The following is a 13,535-nucleotide window of genomic DNA, read 5'->3' as shown; positions in this document are numbered from 1 at the left end:
GAACAAGTTTCTTTTACTATTTGGATACATTAAGTGAATAATTTCTTTCTTTATAATTAAAAAACAAAACAACAATCAAACATGTTAGCATATCAACATTTCTAGAAAGGAATATGTAACTTGCCAAATGCTTTCAAATCCATGTCATGCTGGCTTTGTTTCTATGAGCAGAAGACAACCCACGCTTAAAACAAAAGTATAGATGAATTTAGTACTGCAGAACAAACTATACCCATTTGGTAGTTTTCATCTTTCAAAGTTAAGAAAAATAATTCTGCAGCTTCTGCTTACAGCATTTTAAAACACAACAAATAACCACACAAACCAGTAATAACTCAAGCCTCAGCCAGGATTGGAACACCAATGAATTGTATTTTGTAATTTGTAGTAATCCATGCATGAGAAGCCCTTCACTGGACACAGAAATTACACTTCCTAGATACTTAAAAGACACACGTAATGCACTTATAAATAAATATTGTTTCATAAGCAGAAACTATGAGAACTGGTATGAGGAAGTGGAATCAGATTTGGCAACATCTCAATGCCACAAGCAATCTGGTCACACAACAATCTCTTATCAATTTTTTAAAGTGTTTTTTAAAACATGTCAAATATCATACTCTTAAGATTGAGAGATTTCAGTTTTATCTTGAGTGATGATTTAGAGCCTAACTAACCCTATTGGATAAGTACTTTTTTATCCAGTGAATATTATGCTTTCTACTTCATGGAAAGTCATTCAATATTTAACTTTACAGAACAGGTCCTGTGAAATGCTAAGCACTTCACTTCTAAAATACTAAGATTTCAGAATTCTACTGAATTAACGCCTTTATACAACTTTTATGTAGAAGTCTAACACAGGAATAGATATGAGGAATACGAGGAAATTTCACTTACTCTGTTCTCCTGACTGTACTACTACTTTTCATTTATGAACTATTTTGTGGCATTACTTGCTCAGATTTCTTTCCTTATCAGTTAACTATACATCAATCAGTCTTTACAGAAATCCCATCTCAGAGGTTTTTTTCTTCTTTAGTTATTCAAAATCAATGCCAAGATAGCTCCCAGTCCATGTATGTACTCACCACTTCATGCAGCATCTTGCAAGGCTGAAACAGAAGTTGTTTTCTGGAGTCTGTTTCTTTTCCATTTTATGTATACGTTGGTGGTAACAACTGGCTCTTCATTAGCAAAAAGCTGTTGATGTTCTTTCTTGAAAAAGGTAAAAAACAGCGTCAGGAAAATTTCACAAAGCTTACTATTCTAATTTTACATTGATATCATGTAATATAGGGGGGGTTTTATATTTCTTTATGCGTCTTCAGGAAAAAAAAAAACCAAACACTGTCATTTCACTTGGACTAAAACTATTCTTTAAGTGACTGAGGCTTTTAATACAGCATCTAGTTACAGGAGTAACATCTAGTTACAGGAGGATTACACTGACATTTAACTAACTAAGGTGTATGACTAGTACATTTCAGTATAATTTTCATCTTTTTTTCTTCACACTAGAAAAATTCAAAAGCATTCAGATAAGACCACTACAGTGAGTGTTGGTTTAATTATCTGTTTTAAATCAAAATATTTTTACTCATAAAGAGTATTCTCACAAACATCTAAGTCTTGATGGGGACAAACTATTACAGCCGTTACAATGTCTAAGGTACACACACTCAGATCCCATCAGATGTCTTTGCAATAAGCTTTTAAGTACCATTTACACACCAAAGGTAGAGAATTTACTTTTGTATATTTTATAAGGTCTGTTAAAAGACAAAAAAAAAGAGAATACATAGCTATAAAAACAAATAATGATTTGACTAAATTGACTCCCCTGTCCACTCAATTAAAAATAAAGAAGAAAAAAAAAATGGGAAGATTTTGCAAAAGCAGACATTAAAAGTGATAAAATTTCAAAATGTTGTGAGAAAATGTTTGTAATTACAATAAATATTAATTCAACCTCATTTATTTTCCCAAAGAAGTATAGTGGGTTGTTTTTTTTACTCTTGCAACAAATATGCCCTGTTGGAGAGACACATAACTCAGAATTCAAATCTCAGCAGGTAAGCTAAAGCAAACGAATGAGGAAAAAAAATAGTGCTATTTCTAATTCTGAAATAAGAGCTTCCTCTAAAAAAAAATTAAGAAAATTTACATTGCCTTGCTTGACCAATTTGGGTCAACAATGAGCACTATAATCTATTTTCTAGAACAAGATGAATATCCTATTCCACGTATCTTCGTCTCCTGTAGGGCATTATCTAATATTTTTATAACACTCTACAAATAAACCATTAAAAGCATAACAATACAAAATCACAACTGAAATGCAACCCTTTCTCCATGGTTTAAAATTCATAATGCCCTTTAAGAAGACCATAGTATTGAGGGGGGGTATGAATAGAAAATGAAAATATTCAAGGACTAGTGAAAAGCAAGTGAGAAAACCACAAGGTTTTCAGGACACACGGGTTTCTAATAGGTAGCCTGGACTCTCTGTGTCATTTGATTGTAGAGGATGACAGCCAATATAAGGCATCAGCAGACTGATAAGACCTTTTTTTTGGCCTATGCCAAGTGTTCTTTCCAAACATAGGAAAAGAAAGCGTGCTGGCTACGCAGTTCTACAGACTTCTGATAAGGCCTGTGCACATTCTCATCCTCCTGAAACCCTACGTTGCGCTAATTAAAATTAAAAAAAGTTGCCACTAAACGTAGCTAAGAGCCAATGGCTGCTTGATAGCCCATGCCAAATAACAAAGGTTACGATACTGGTTTAGTGTGAAGTAGACTTGTGACCACATCACATGAACCACAACTGCCTTCAGTTTCAGCAGAAGACCAGGTAGCCTCAATATTAAGCCAGTGATTCAGAGTTTACAAAGGAAACAGTTTTTATAGCTTATCAGTTTTGCTACCTGCAAAGGCCACACAAATTTCAACCCAGTAATCAGTGTTAAATGCCAATAAGACAGTCTGTGCATGTTCAATAATACAAGTACAGTTTGATTTAAACTTTCCTTCCCAGCAAAACTTACACAACGTCTTTATGTATGCAGTAGTACTAAGATATTCAATGCCACCAAAGTGCCAAACATCATCACTCCAGATAATCCTGTCTGACAAATCCAGTACTTCTTCCATCAGAGAGCTTAGGAACAGCTACTCAGTGAGGCTGGGCTAATCTTAATATGAATACAAGGCAATACCTTTCAGCACTCCTTCCCATTACTTTTTGAATGTTATCTTTTTCACTTGCTTTTCAGAAAGCCAACGGACAGACCCGTAGGGAGTCTCGAGAATGGTTTGGTGGGAGTTTTTTCCCCACCAAAGCAAATACACAGGGAGCTCTCCTCTGACCAATCGACCGGTTAAAGCACAACCTGCCTGCCCAAGCCAAGCCAATAAAGGTAACCTTCAAGCACACATTTTCTGCCTCGCGCTCAAGTTCAATTCTCAAACCGGGTTAAGGACAACTCAAACGTGCTGCGTTTAACAGACACGACAGTTGCAAAACAGCACTTTATACGACTGAACATTGTCTTCTTCTCAGTTCCCGGCCCCCCAGCACCCTGCAGTCTCCCCACAAAGTTTCACTCTTTACCTACAAACGCTTGCCTCCGCCAGGGACGGCTCCTGCTGGTCCTTTAGCCCCCCTGGCCTCAGGCTGTCGCCCACCAGGGTCCCCACTCGGCAGGCAGCTGGCGCAGCAGCAGCAGCTAAAACATCTCCCCAGGCCAGCTAACTCCTCCTCGCCTGGGCCACTGCCGGAGTTTCGCACAGAGCTTCAAAACGCGGCGCTGAGATACATAAATAAAAGGAGAGAGGGAGGAGGAGAAAGGACAGGTCATTAGCGAAGCCGCCGCCGCATTAGCGAGGCGGGGGCGTCACCCAGCCGCCCTCCCACCGCCTCCGCCCCCTCCCCGGGCCCTCCACAGCTGCCGGAGCCCCAGCTGCGAGTACAGGCGGCCCCTGCTCCGCACGGGGCGGGGGGGCCTTAAGGCAATACCGTGCATGACTGCCGGCCCGCGGGCTGGTACAGAGGGCTGGGCACGCTCGGCTCGGGCAAGCACCGCCGCGGCCCCGGCTACGATCCGCTGTCGGTCCCGCCGGAGCGCCCGGCTCTCGGCACACTAGCGCCCAGAGCCTCCCAACCACCGCTGCCGGCGGGTCGGCGGCCTCTCGCCGCCAGCCTCGGCCACGGGCGGCAGCCGCCCGGCGCTGTCAGCCCGGTGGGGCGGGATCGGAGAGCGGGGTGCGGGGGGGAAAGAAGAAAAGCGGCGGCGGAGGAGGAGGGCAGCAGTACCCCGATCCTGCGCCTGACTGACTGCCCGGCAGGGTGACAGGTACCGGAAGTGAGGTCGTGGCACACACCTCCCGCCATGGCCGCGAGCGATTGGCTGGGCGGGGAGAGACCTGTGCGGGCCGGGCGCAGCGCGGGGGCACGCGCGCCCCTCCCCTTCGCCCCGCGGCCCCCGCCCGCCGCTCCTCCGCGCGCCTCGGCGGGCTCCGTCAAGGGCGAGCAAAGCCTCGCCGGGCCGGCTGCCGGTAGGGCAAAGGCTGCGCTCGCCTCCGTCTGCCCAGCCGCGGGGGGCGAGCCGGCCGTGTCCCGGCCCTGACGGGAGAAGCGGAGGGGTCGCGCGGACAGGGGCGCGGGCTTTTCGGCTCGGGCGCGGCAGGATAAGGAAAGGCGAGCGCAAGTTACTGCGGGTCACGACTACGGAGCAATGCTCCAAATCCTGAATAAAGCAGAGCACTGAACGGGGCTTCGTGACTGCGATGGGGGTTCACCAAGCTTGTACCAGAAGCAGAAATACAACGGCTTTAAAAGGGAGTCAGCTTCCGCCCCCCCCCCCCGCCCCCCCCCTTGTTTCCTTCATCTGTATGACGTTTCTTGATGAGCCTCACGATTGTGGTCATCACTATTTCCAAAAAAAGGTACACTAGCTCTTTTTTTTTTTTTTTTTTTAATAAATGTACTTCACTTCCACATTCTCAACGTGTTTGGAGAAGAAAAAAAAAACCCAACAGACCAAAAACCAAACTGCTACCTCAGTAGTCAATATCAAGAGTGCCGGGTGGAGAAAGCGTGACTCGTTTCAGATGTTTCCAATAGGAAGATATTTTGCGGGTACCAAGCACACACACGTGCAGCTTCTGCTTGTTTTCACTCCATGGAAGCATAGTTTGTGTCAATTGGGAAACTAAAACACAGGCCTGGAAGGCGAGGAAAGAGTGCACTGCCCTAGAGGCTCAACCCTAGCTGCCTTAAGCATCCTATTTAGTTCCATACATTTCTTATAAATTTGGGTTAAGTGCATAGACCAGGACACTAGGGCACCAAGTACAGGAACAATAGTAATGGTAGAGGCTGAAAAACAACCAGAAAGCCTGCCTCAGTGCCAAACAATAAAAGGCAGCTTTGACTGCAAAAAATCCCACAGAAGCTAATGAAAGCCCTCACATGTATTTAAGGCTTTTTCAGATCGGCTCTGGCCACAGACCAACTTCTCAACCAGTAGTGCTGCTCCATGGTCTGTCCCAAGCTGGGCTAATACGTAATGCTGCAAGGATCAGTTGATTTAGTAAATTCCCAATTTTAACACCTTCATACGTCCCCACAGTCTGTGTGGAACAGATTTCAGCTGATAACAAGGATCATGGACTATTTCCACACCAGATGTTAGCAGAGCAGATAAGTTTTAAATTCACTCTGGTCCTCTCCCTTCCCTCCTGAAACACACACAGACAGAATAAGTTTCTGTGCAGTTCCAAATATGTATTAGTTTTCTTTGGGCATGTGATCAGCTCTTAAAACTGTTTCCCCTCTTGTTTTGGCAAGGAAGCTGTGGAGAGTGACACTTGTATTTGAGTTTCCATATTGAACTTTCAGACTGTATTTAGGAGATCTGTTTGCGTGCACATGTAGTATTGCTGGTCCCAGAGGTGACATTGTACGAGTGCTGCAGTACAGCTCTCAAGATGGTATTGGTATGGTTGCAGGCTTTTGCCTTGGGAATATACACCACATCGGGGATTCACTGTATCAGGGCTTTGCTGTTGCCAGTGAGAGACATGCCAGGTTGTCTAGGCTTTATCCGAACTGTTGAGCTTAGCTAGCTTTTCTGAGAGGCAAATGGATGTTTCATATATCTTGTCCTGACCCACACTAACACTGTCCCAAAGGCAGTAAAAACACAAGATATTTATTGGAATTTAAAATGAGTTGTGGGCTATTTCCTGTTTATGAGCTGTGGGCTCCCCATCCTACACTTGTTGACCACCCTGCTCACAGCAACCTCCATCTACAGCATGGTTAGCACACAGGACTGTGAGAAGGCAATCTTCTTCAGACACTGAGAAGAGCTTGCAATCCCTGTTTCAGAAGTGTTTTCTTCTAAAGAAGCTGCATACATTTTGTCCATAAAAATGGCTGGTGTTGCAGACGGCAGCTGTAGTGAAGGAGAAGAATGTGCATTTAAAATGTTGCCCATACTGATTCATTTTGTACTGAGAGCACTTTTTAAGTGTAGTTCACTGACTGGATTGCATAAATTTGTATCACAGTTACAATCTTAACATCATACTAAATATACACATCCATTAGCTATTTAAACATGCAAGCTTTTAGAAATCAGGAATTAGATTTATTTACTAGGCTTTTAGCCGGAATAAACTTTAATTAGTGTTATATTCTATTAATATGCAGTAACCAAACTACTATTGCCTAACAGCTCGACAGTTGTGAAACAAGCAGTCAGACTTGTGCAGTCATTGATTTTCCATCTTTCCAGTAGCCAGCTGGCTTTGTCAGAGGCCTCCATGCTCATGCGCAGCATTTCTGTCACAAACTGTTTTCATCTGCAAAAACAGAACCTCTTTTTAGAAGCAGATGAGCAGATCCAAGTCAGCCCAGACTCATTCAGAAGTTCAGGAAACAGAGTATACCAGAAAAAATTGGCAGCCCCTTTGCCACCTCCTCCAATTGCGGGCAGAATGCAGGAAGTGGGCTGACCCTGTGCTCAAATATTTGCTGTGGTTTCTCTTGCTGATCTGATGACAGAGATTTTAACAGACAATGTGCCTCGTTTTTGCTATGTCATCATGAAAGATTTTCCTGACAGAGTTGACATAATAAGTAAACTAGAGCCTTCCCATTTAGCTATTTGTTTGAACAGGAACTGCAGAGACTAAGCATAGTACCCAGCATTTTATAAGCTGAAATAGCCTATGTATGGTTCTGTTTATCTTTATGTGACTACTTGAGTTTTACTGAACTAATATGTACTAAATAACAATTATTTTAACATCATTAAATTACTCTTCTTAAAATAATAAAAGTGGCTGGACCGTTACAATACAACAAGGTTTCTGATCAGAAGTCACTAACAAAAGTATAGAAAACTATTTGAGTGTAAACTAGGACTTTTACATCTAATTTTGTGCATGCTGCATCCTGCCCGTTTGTGCTTGGTCAAAATAAGTCGAAGCCAAAAGTCCCATGTGATAATGAACAGGAGATGATTACATCTGATTTCTTTAATACACAGGTTGTGTGCATACATGGGTATGCAAATTATTGTTAAAAGAGGAGTTCTCTCTCACCAAGTCAACCCATAACAAACAAAAAGTCAGGGAGGATAAATCTCACAGGTCTTCTCTGTTTCACCAGTTTATTTGGCTGTTGTTCTTTTTTTTTCTTTATGGAGCTCTGTCCCAGCATAGCAGTCTTGTTATGGAAACATCTACGCTACTTTAGCTTTGTCGGTAGTTTTAGGGTAAGTTGGTTTTGAGGGTTGGTGGGTTTTATAGGTATGTCTCTCTGGTGGATTGGAACAAAGCTCTAAGACTGAAGGTGATAAATTAAACCCTTTCAAGATAAATCATATGAGCCTCATCAGCCTCATTTTAATATGACAGGTTTTGGATAGAACCAGGATGCAAGTTACAGGTTTACACATGTCTAATGTTCCACAAAACTATTTAGACATTGGATTTTTTTTTTTTTTTTTTTTATAATCTAAACTGAGATTATGTTTCCTAACAAAATAAGTGGTTGAAGTCATTACTTGTATTTCATTTTCATTAGAGATGTTTACCATGCCATCCCATCAATATAAGCTATGGACTAAGTAATTCAGATCATTTCTGTCCACATTTGAAAGTTACTTTTCCTCACCACTCTCTGCTTAATAGTGAAATAATTCATGATTTCTCAAGAGTGTCAAGATCACGCATTCCAGATGTCTCTATGTCTCCTCCTGTGTCAAAAAGACTATGCACAGTTGCAGATAAGATGATGGTACTTTAAAACTTATCAATTAACCCTTCTTAACCCAAAATGTTTAGAATTTCTCTAATAACCAACACACTTTTTATAATGGTGCTGTCACCATTGCTATGCATAGCTATTTGGTTGGCTGCAATGTTGACAATTGTTGAATTAACTTTTTTTTAATGTGACAGTTCTCTCTCCCTCCTCATCATTATTACTGCCAGTATAATAATCTCCATTTTAATAAAATAAATTCTTTAAAGAAAAACTCTTAGCAGTGAGCAAGCACTCTTCTTACAGTGGTGTGGGATGGGGTTCATTAGGGTGACACTGTTACTGGTAATAGGGGTTCATTAAGGGTGAACTGAAAGAAAAGGGGAAAACAGTACTTACTGCCCCCCTCCACAAGCTCGTTTTTTCTGAGGAGCCCAAACTTGAGCCTTCTGCATGATGTGGAGGAACCAAAGGGGAAACTATCAATTTGAAAACAGTTCATGGGAATAAGCAATTGCTCTCAAAACTGTGCTTTTCTTTCCCAAATTCCCCCTACTTTCTTAGATGAATCATTTCTTCTTCCAGTGTAAGATTCCTTTTCTATACAATTCTTTTTGTACTGGACACTGTATTATATAATTCAGCAAGATTTAGCAGATATATTTCTGGTTTTATAGTCTTTGAGAGCTGCTAAAAAATAAGTATAACCGTATAATAAGGCTTTGTATAATAAAAATTACACAATTTTAGAAACCAAATCACTGCTGGGTGGCTTGAACTAGGGAGAAGATTTGTTACTGTTACTGGGGTTTTTAGCCTCTTCCTTCCTTTGAAGCACATGATACTTGCTATGATGTGTCACTGAAGGGATAACAGTTTCCTCTTTCAGGGATTTTTTTTTTTTTTGCTATTACGCTTGAAAATATATGTACCCTTAATTTAATTGTGTAATGCATTTTAATTCATTGATCCCTTCATTTCCAGTCCTTTGACCTGAATGATATTTGACTGTTTCCTATTTCAAAGAAAATAAAATATTTTCTTATCCTGGCTTCTTGCTTCTTCCTACGTTCACTCTGTTGGCTCAACAAAGTCTTTGTTGCCTCTTTTCCCCCAATCTCAGTTTCACAGTTGGTGTTTTATCTGTCTCACTGAGATTCTCTTCTTGGGCGACATCTTTAAAATCTCTCCCCGTCATCACCCCCATAACTGTGATTCATATCTTATTCATTAGCTGACTATTGCAACATCTCTTTTGGCCTTCATTCTTCCCTCTTTCCAGCTAAAGCTATATTTTACTGACCCTCTCAAGTCTCTTTAGCATTTATTTCAACCTTGTCCCCCCCTTTGACATCTGCTTCCAATTCCCAACTCTTCTTTCCTGTAATACCCAGTATTCCCACCACTATCATCTAATAATCCTGCAGAAAATCTGCCCTTTCCCTGAAAAGCCTGTATGTTAGCACAACATATTAGAACACAGAAGAAAGAAAGAATGCATGGTGGATCGTCTTTCTTAACACAATTACTAGCAACTTCTACTTGGTTTTCTTTTAAATGTGTCCTCCTGTACACCCCTGCAACATGTATACTCCCTTGCATGCCTAGATTAATTTACAGTGTAAAAGGTAAATTCTCCCACCATACTTTGCTCAATACTTATTCTTGTCTGGCTTTAGTTGTAGCTTTAACCTATAAGCTTCAGTAGTTTCTGCACCTTTGTTCATGTTTTATGAAAATTTCAAGAAGGAATTACCATGCAAATGTCAGCCTGCTGCGTTCTCTTTTCTCTGTAAATAATTCAGTCCAAGTGCAGAAAGTAAAACTGAAGCTGGAACTTATTTTCGCCTCCATATAAAGTATGTACAAGTCAAACCAAGTTCTTCATGCACTAAGCACATTTAATTAGCAAGCAGATGCAGTGATTTTAAAAGTGGTGTTGTTGCCAGAGCACCCAAGGAGAGATAGCATGAATTGTGTGCATGTATATTTGTTTTGGTGCAAAGTCCAGTGACTTTTGAAGGTGCATTTAAAGCAAAGCTGTTTAGTTGGTGGTGTGTTTTTTTGTGTTTTTTTTTTTTTTTTTTTTTTTTTTTACTGAGGCAATTAGAAGGAAAGTACAGGTTATGTGCTGATTTCAGAGTGATAGCATGTGGTGAGCAGGTAGGATACTCACCGGGTGGCACTGGTACTTTCTATCCACTCCAGTGCATTTTCCAGAGCTCATGGAGTCACACTTTTGCAGTGCTCTAAGGTCCTTAATGCAAGCAGTTTCTTTTCCTCTACACTTGTACTACTGCAACTGCAATTTTAGAAAGCCCCTAAAATTCACACACATGCCCCTTCCTCCCCACCTCCCTGGAGAAAGGACAAGTATTTGTCTCATACTATCAAGTAAAAATTTCGAGTTTGAGTTCTAGGGTGTGTAAATCTGAGACTTACTCAAAGCAATTAGCTGAGTAACTACTCAGCTGAAATTGTTTTCCTACCCTGTTTCCAGGCCATGACTAACACTGTGCTACACCCAGCCTTTTCCAGCATTCACAACTGACATACTGAACATATGCTAGAACTGCCTTGTATGAAGAACAATCATATACTTCATTTCCAGGCCTGTTGTTCAATCATTGCATATCCACAAGTCAGATTTTTTAAACAAAAGGAGCAGATGTATAGGCAAGCTGATGCTTTGCAGGTATCAGGTTTTCCTTTAACTGTCCATATTCTTGTTCAAGAATTTCTCACTATTCTTTACACTGGTCAGCTTTGCTGTGTGAATAGGAACTGGTCATAACTAAGCCCTAGATAGATTTCTTTAAAGCAATACTATACTCCTACAATTGTTTTAACTACTTCATAAAATAATTTGCCAACAAGACATTAAATAACACAGAAAGTAAGCAGAAGAGGTAGATCAGATAAGAATTGAAAATACATGCAGATTTACATTGCTAGAAGACGTCTTAACCAGCTCGTTACTTGCTAGAAATTGAGAGAAGGCTTATCTCTGGCTGATAGCAGAAAGGCCACAGTTTACTGTTCCTGTGGCCTCAGAAACTTCCCAATACCCAGTTCTACCTTTTTTGTCCTTGTGCAATACTGCATCACTCCTCAATTTTCCCAACTCCAGCTCTTTGCAAGACTCTGCTCTGAATCAGATCAGGGGACCTATTCCACTGAAAAATAATGCAGAAAGAGAAGAGGGAAATAAAAATTATTTTGTCATCTAATTTGTGGCACAAGCCCCAACATCCTGGAGAGGTGGTGTGCTGTGATGAAGGAGTGCTAGCTGAATTCCTTCCATCTGCATTATTTCTGAAATCAGCCTGGCATCAAACCACAGTCAAGCCTGACTCAAAGAAAGAGAGAAGATGACCATAGTGGGTGAAGGGCAGGTGTCAGGAGGATGGAGCCAGGCTCTCCTCAGTGATGTCCAATGATAGGACAAGAGGCAATGGGTACAAACTGGAACATAAGAGGTTCCAAAGAAATATATGGAAGAATTTCTTCACTGTGAGGGTGGCAGGGCACTGGAATGGGCTGCCCAGATGGGTTGTTAAGTCTCCTTCTCTGTGGACATTCAAAACCCACCTGGATGAGTTCCTATGTGACCAACTGTAGATGGACCTGCTCTGGCAGGGGGGTTGGAGTAAATGATCTTTCAAGGTCCCTTCCAACCCTAAGATTCTGTGATTCTGTGAAAAGAGAACAAAGGAATTAGTTTAGTTTGAATGTGGCTATAGGGAATCCTGGAAAAGGAGGTGGTTTTCAGCTGCATCATGAGGAGTGAAGCCAGAAGATGTCTTTAGGACTAAAGCTCAGGCAAGCCCCAGTTGTTTGGACATGAGGAATGTAAGCAGTAGCAGGAGCCATAACACTGAAAGCCTTCCGAGCTTGAAGAACTGGGGAAGGATGTAATTTCAGCAACATGAAGGCATCAACTACTAACACTGTATTTATCCAAACCGTAAAGGACAATTTTAAATAAGAAGAGGTTTCAGAGCTGTGTTTAGCTGGAAGATCTGTGTGGGAGAGGGGTGGATACCTTTGGACTTTGTTAATAATTAAGTGGAGGAGTGTGTTAAAGCCTATGGAATGGATAGCATGGTAGTAAAAATACCATGAGTCACTGAAGTTGGAGGTTAGCAAACAGGCAGAACTAAATAAAATTGCACATGACAGATCCTTGTGCAGCTAGACCTGTCTCCCTTTAATGAAACTGTGCTTGAAATGTTCCATTCACTTCTGGGAACCTGCAAGAAATAAAAATTACTGTCTTCAGACCTGAATGCAGATCCAGTATGTTTTCCAAAGCTTCCCTAGAATATTTGCAATATTCAGCATATTTTCCAAATGGTTTTTTTTTTTTCCATAAAAATCCCTATGCTAATATCTTGCCAAATAAGAAGAAATACACAAAGAAACCTTCTTTTCTTATATCATTTAACTGCAAATGCAGTGAGAGCCATAATAAAAATCTGGATATATGGTTTAAGAAAGGCAACAGCAAGGACTTCTGTAAGCAGCACCAGTGTCACCAGATGTTTAGTTTATAATTGAGTTAAAGTCTCCTTATTTAAAAAAAAAACCAAAACCAAACTTCTGCATATGTGGATATAATTGTCTTCCTTTCTCCCTTTTTACCTCCCATTTATGGCTTGAAGTACACCTAGCTCTAGAAACTGGCAGACAAAATTAATAACATTTAAATGTAAAGCAGGAAATACTCAAAAGCTGCTCTTCTCTCAGCTACCTGCTGCTTAAGGTTCATAAACGCTTGTTGTGTGGGATTCCTGTTTTGACAGCCATAGCTGGAGACCTCAAAGGTTCCCAAGCCACTGGAAAATGCTGATGACGGGACAAACAAACACACCAGGCAGATCACCGATGCCGTCCCAGAGGCGCCTAAGGACAAGAAGCATCATAAAAGAGTGTTTAAATAGAGCTGTATCATAGAGTTTTGCTACCTGATTCCAGTTTCTTTGATTACCTAATTTATCTATGTGTAACTCTGCAAATATTTGCTAAAGAACGCAAAATATTTGCTGTTTATCCTGGAGTTCAGCATTACAAATGTTTGCTTAATATAAAGACTGGGATTTTGAAATGTATCTGATAGATCAGCATACCTCCAATTTGTTTCTGTTTATATCTGTGAAGAAAAAAACCCTTGTCCATAAACCTACCCTATGTGTCTCAAAATGTTTACACTCTGGGAGTTTACCTGTTGAAGCTATGTAAAAGATCAAGT

The 13,535-nt window shown here is 41.0% G+C and overlaps 1 protein-coding gene across 2 annotated transcripts in view; it reads right to left on the bottom strand.

The window, feature by feature from the left end:
- Positions 1 to 4,362, bottom strand: part of PPARA (peroxisome proliferator activated receptor alpha) — a 37,739-nt gene extending 33,377 nt beyond the window's left edge. Inside the window, exons 1-3 of one of the 2 annotated variants that reach the window (XM_062007017.1) lie at positions 4,322 to 4,362; positions 3,620 to 3,815; positions 1,095 to 1,221 (exon numbers count right to left, since the gene is read on the bottom strand). The gene's annotated coding sequence lies outside the window, so the exon portion shown is untranslated. Of the gene's footprint in view, positions 1 to 1,094; positions 1,222 to 3,619; positions 3,816 to 4,024 lie in introns of both variants that reach the window. The other variant, XM_062007008.1, reaches the window with a different exon arrangement.
- Positions 4,363 to 13,535: the final 9,173 nt, after the last annotated feature.

The sequence above is a fragment of the Colius striatus genome, chromosome 1, assembly GCF_028858725.1.
Source record: "Colius striatus isolate bColStr4 chromosome 1, bColStr4.1.hap1, whole genome shotgun sequence".
NCBI classification, from domain to species: domain Eukaryota; kingdom Metazoa; phylum Chordata; class Aves; order Coliiformes; family Coliidae; genus Colius; species Colius striatus.
The sequence above is the reverse complement of the archived record's forward strand: the minus strand, read 5'-3'. Positions and strand labels throughout refer to the sequence as shown.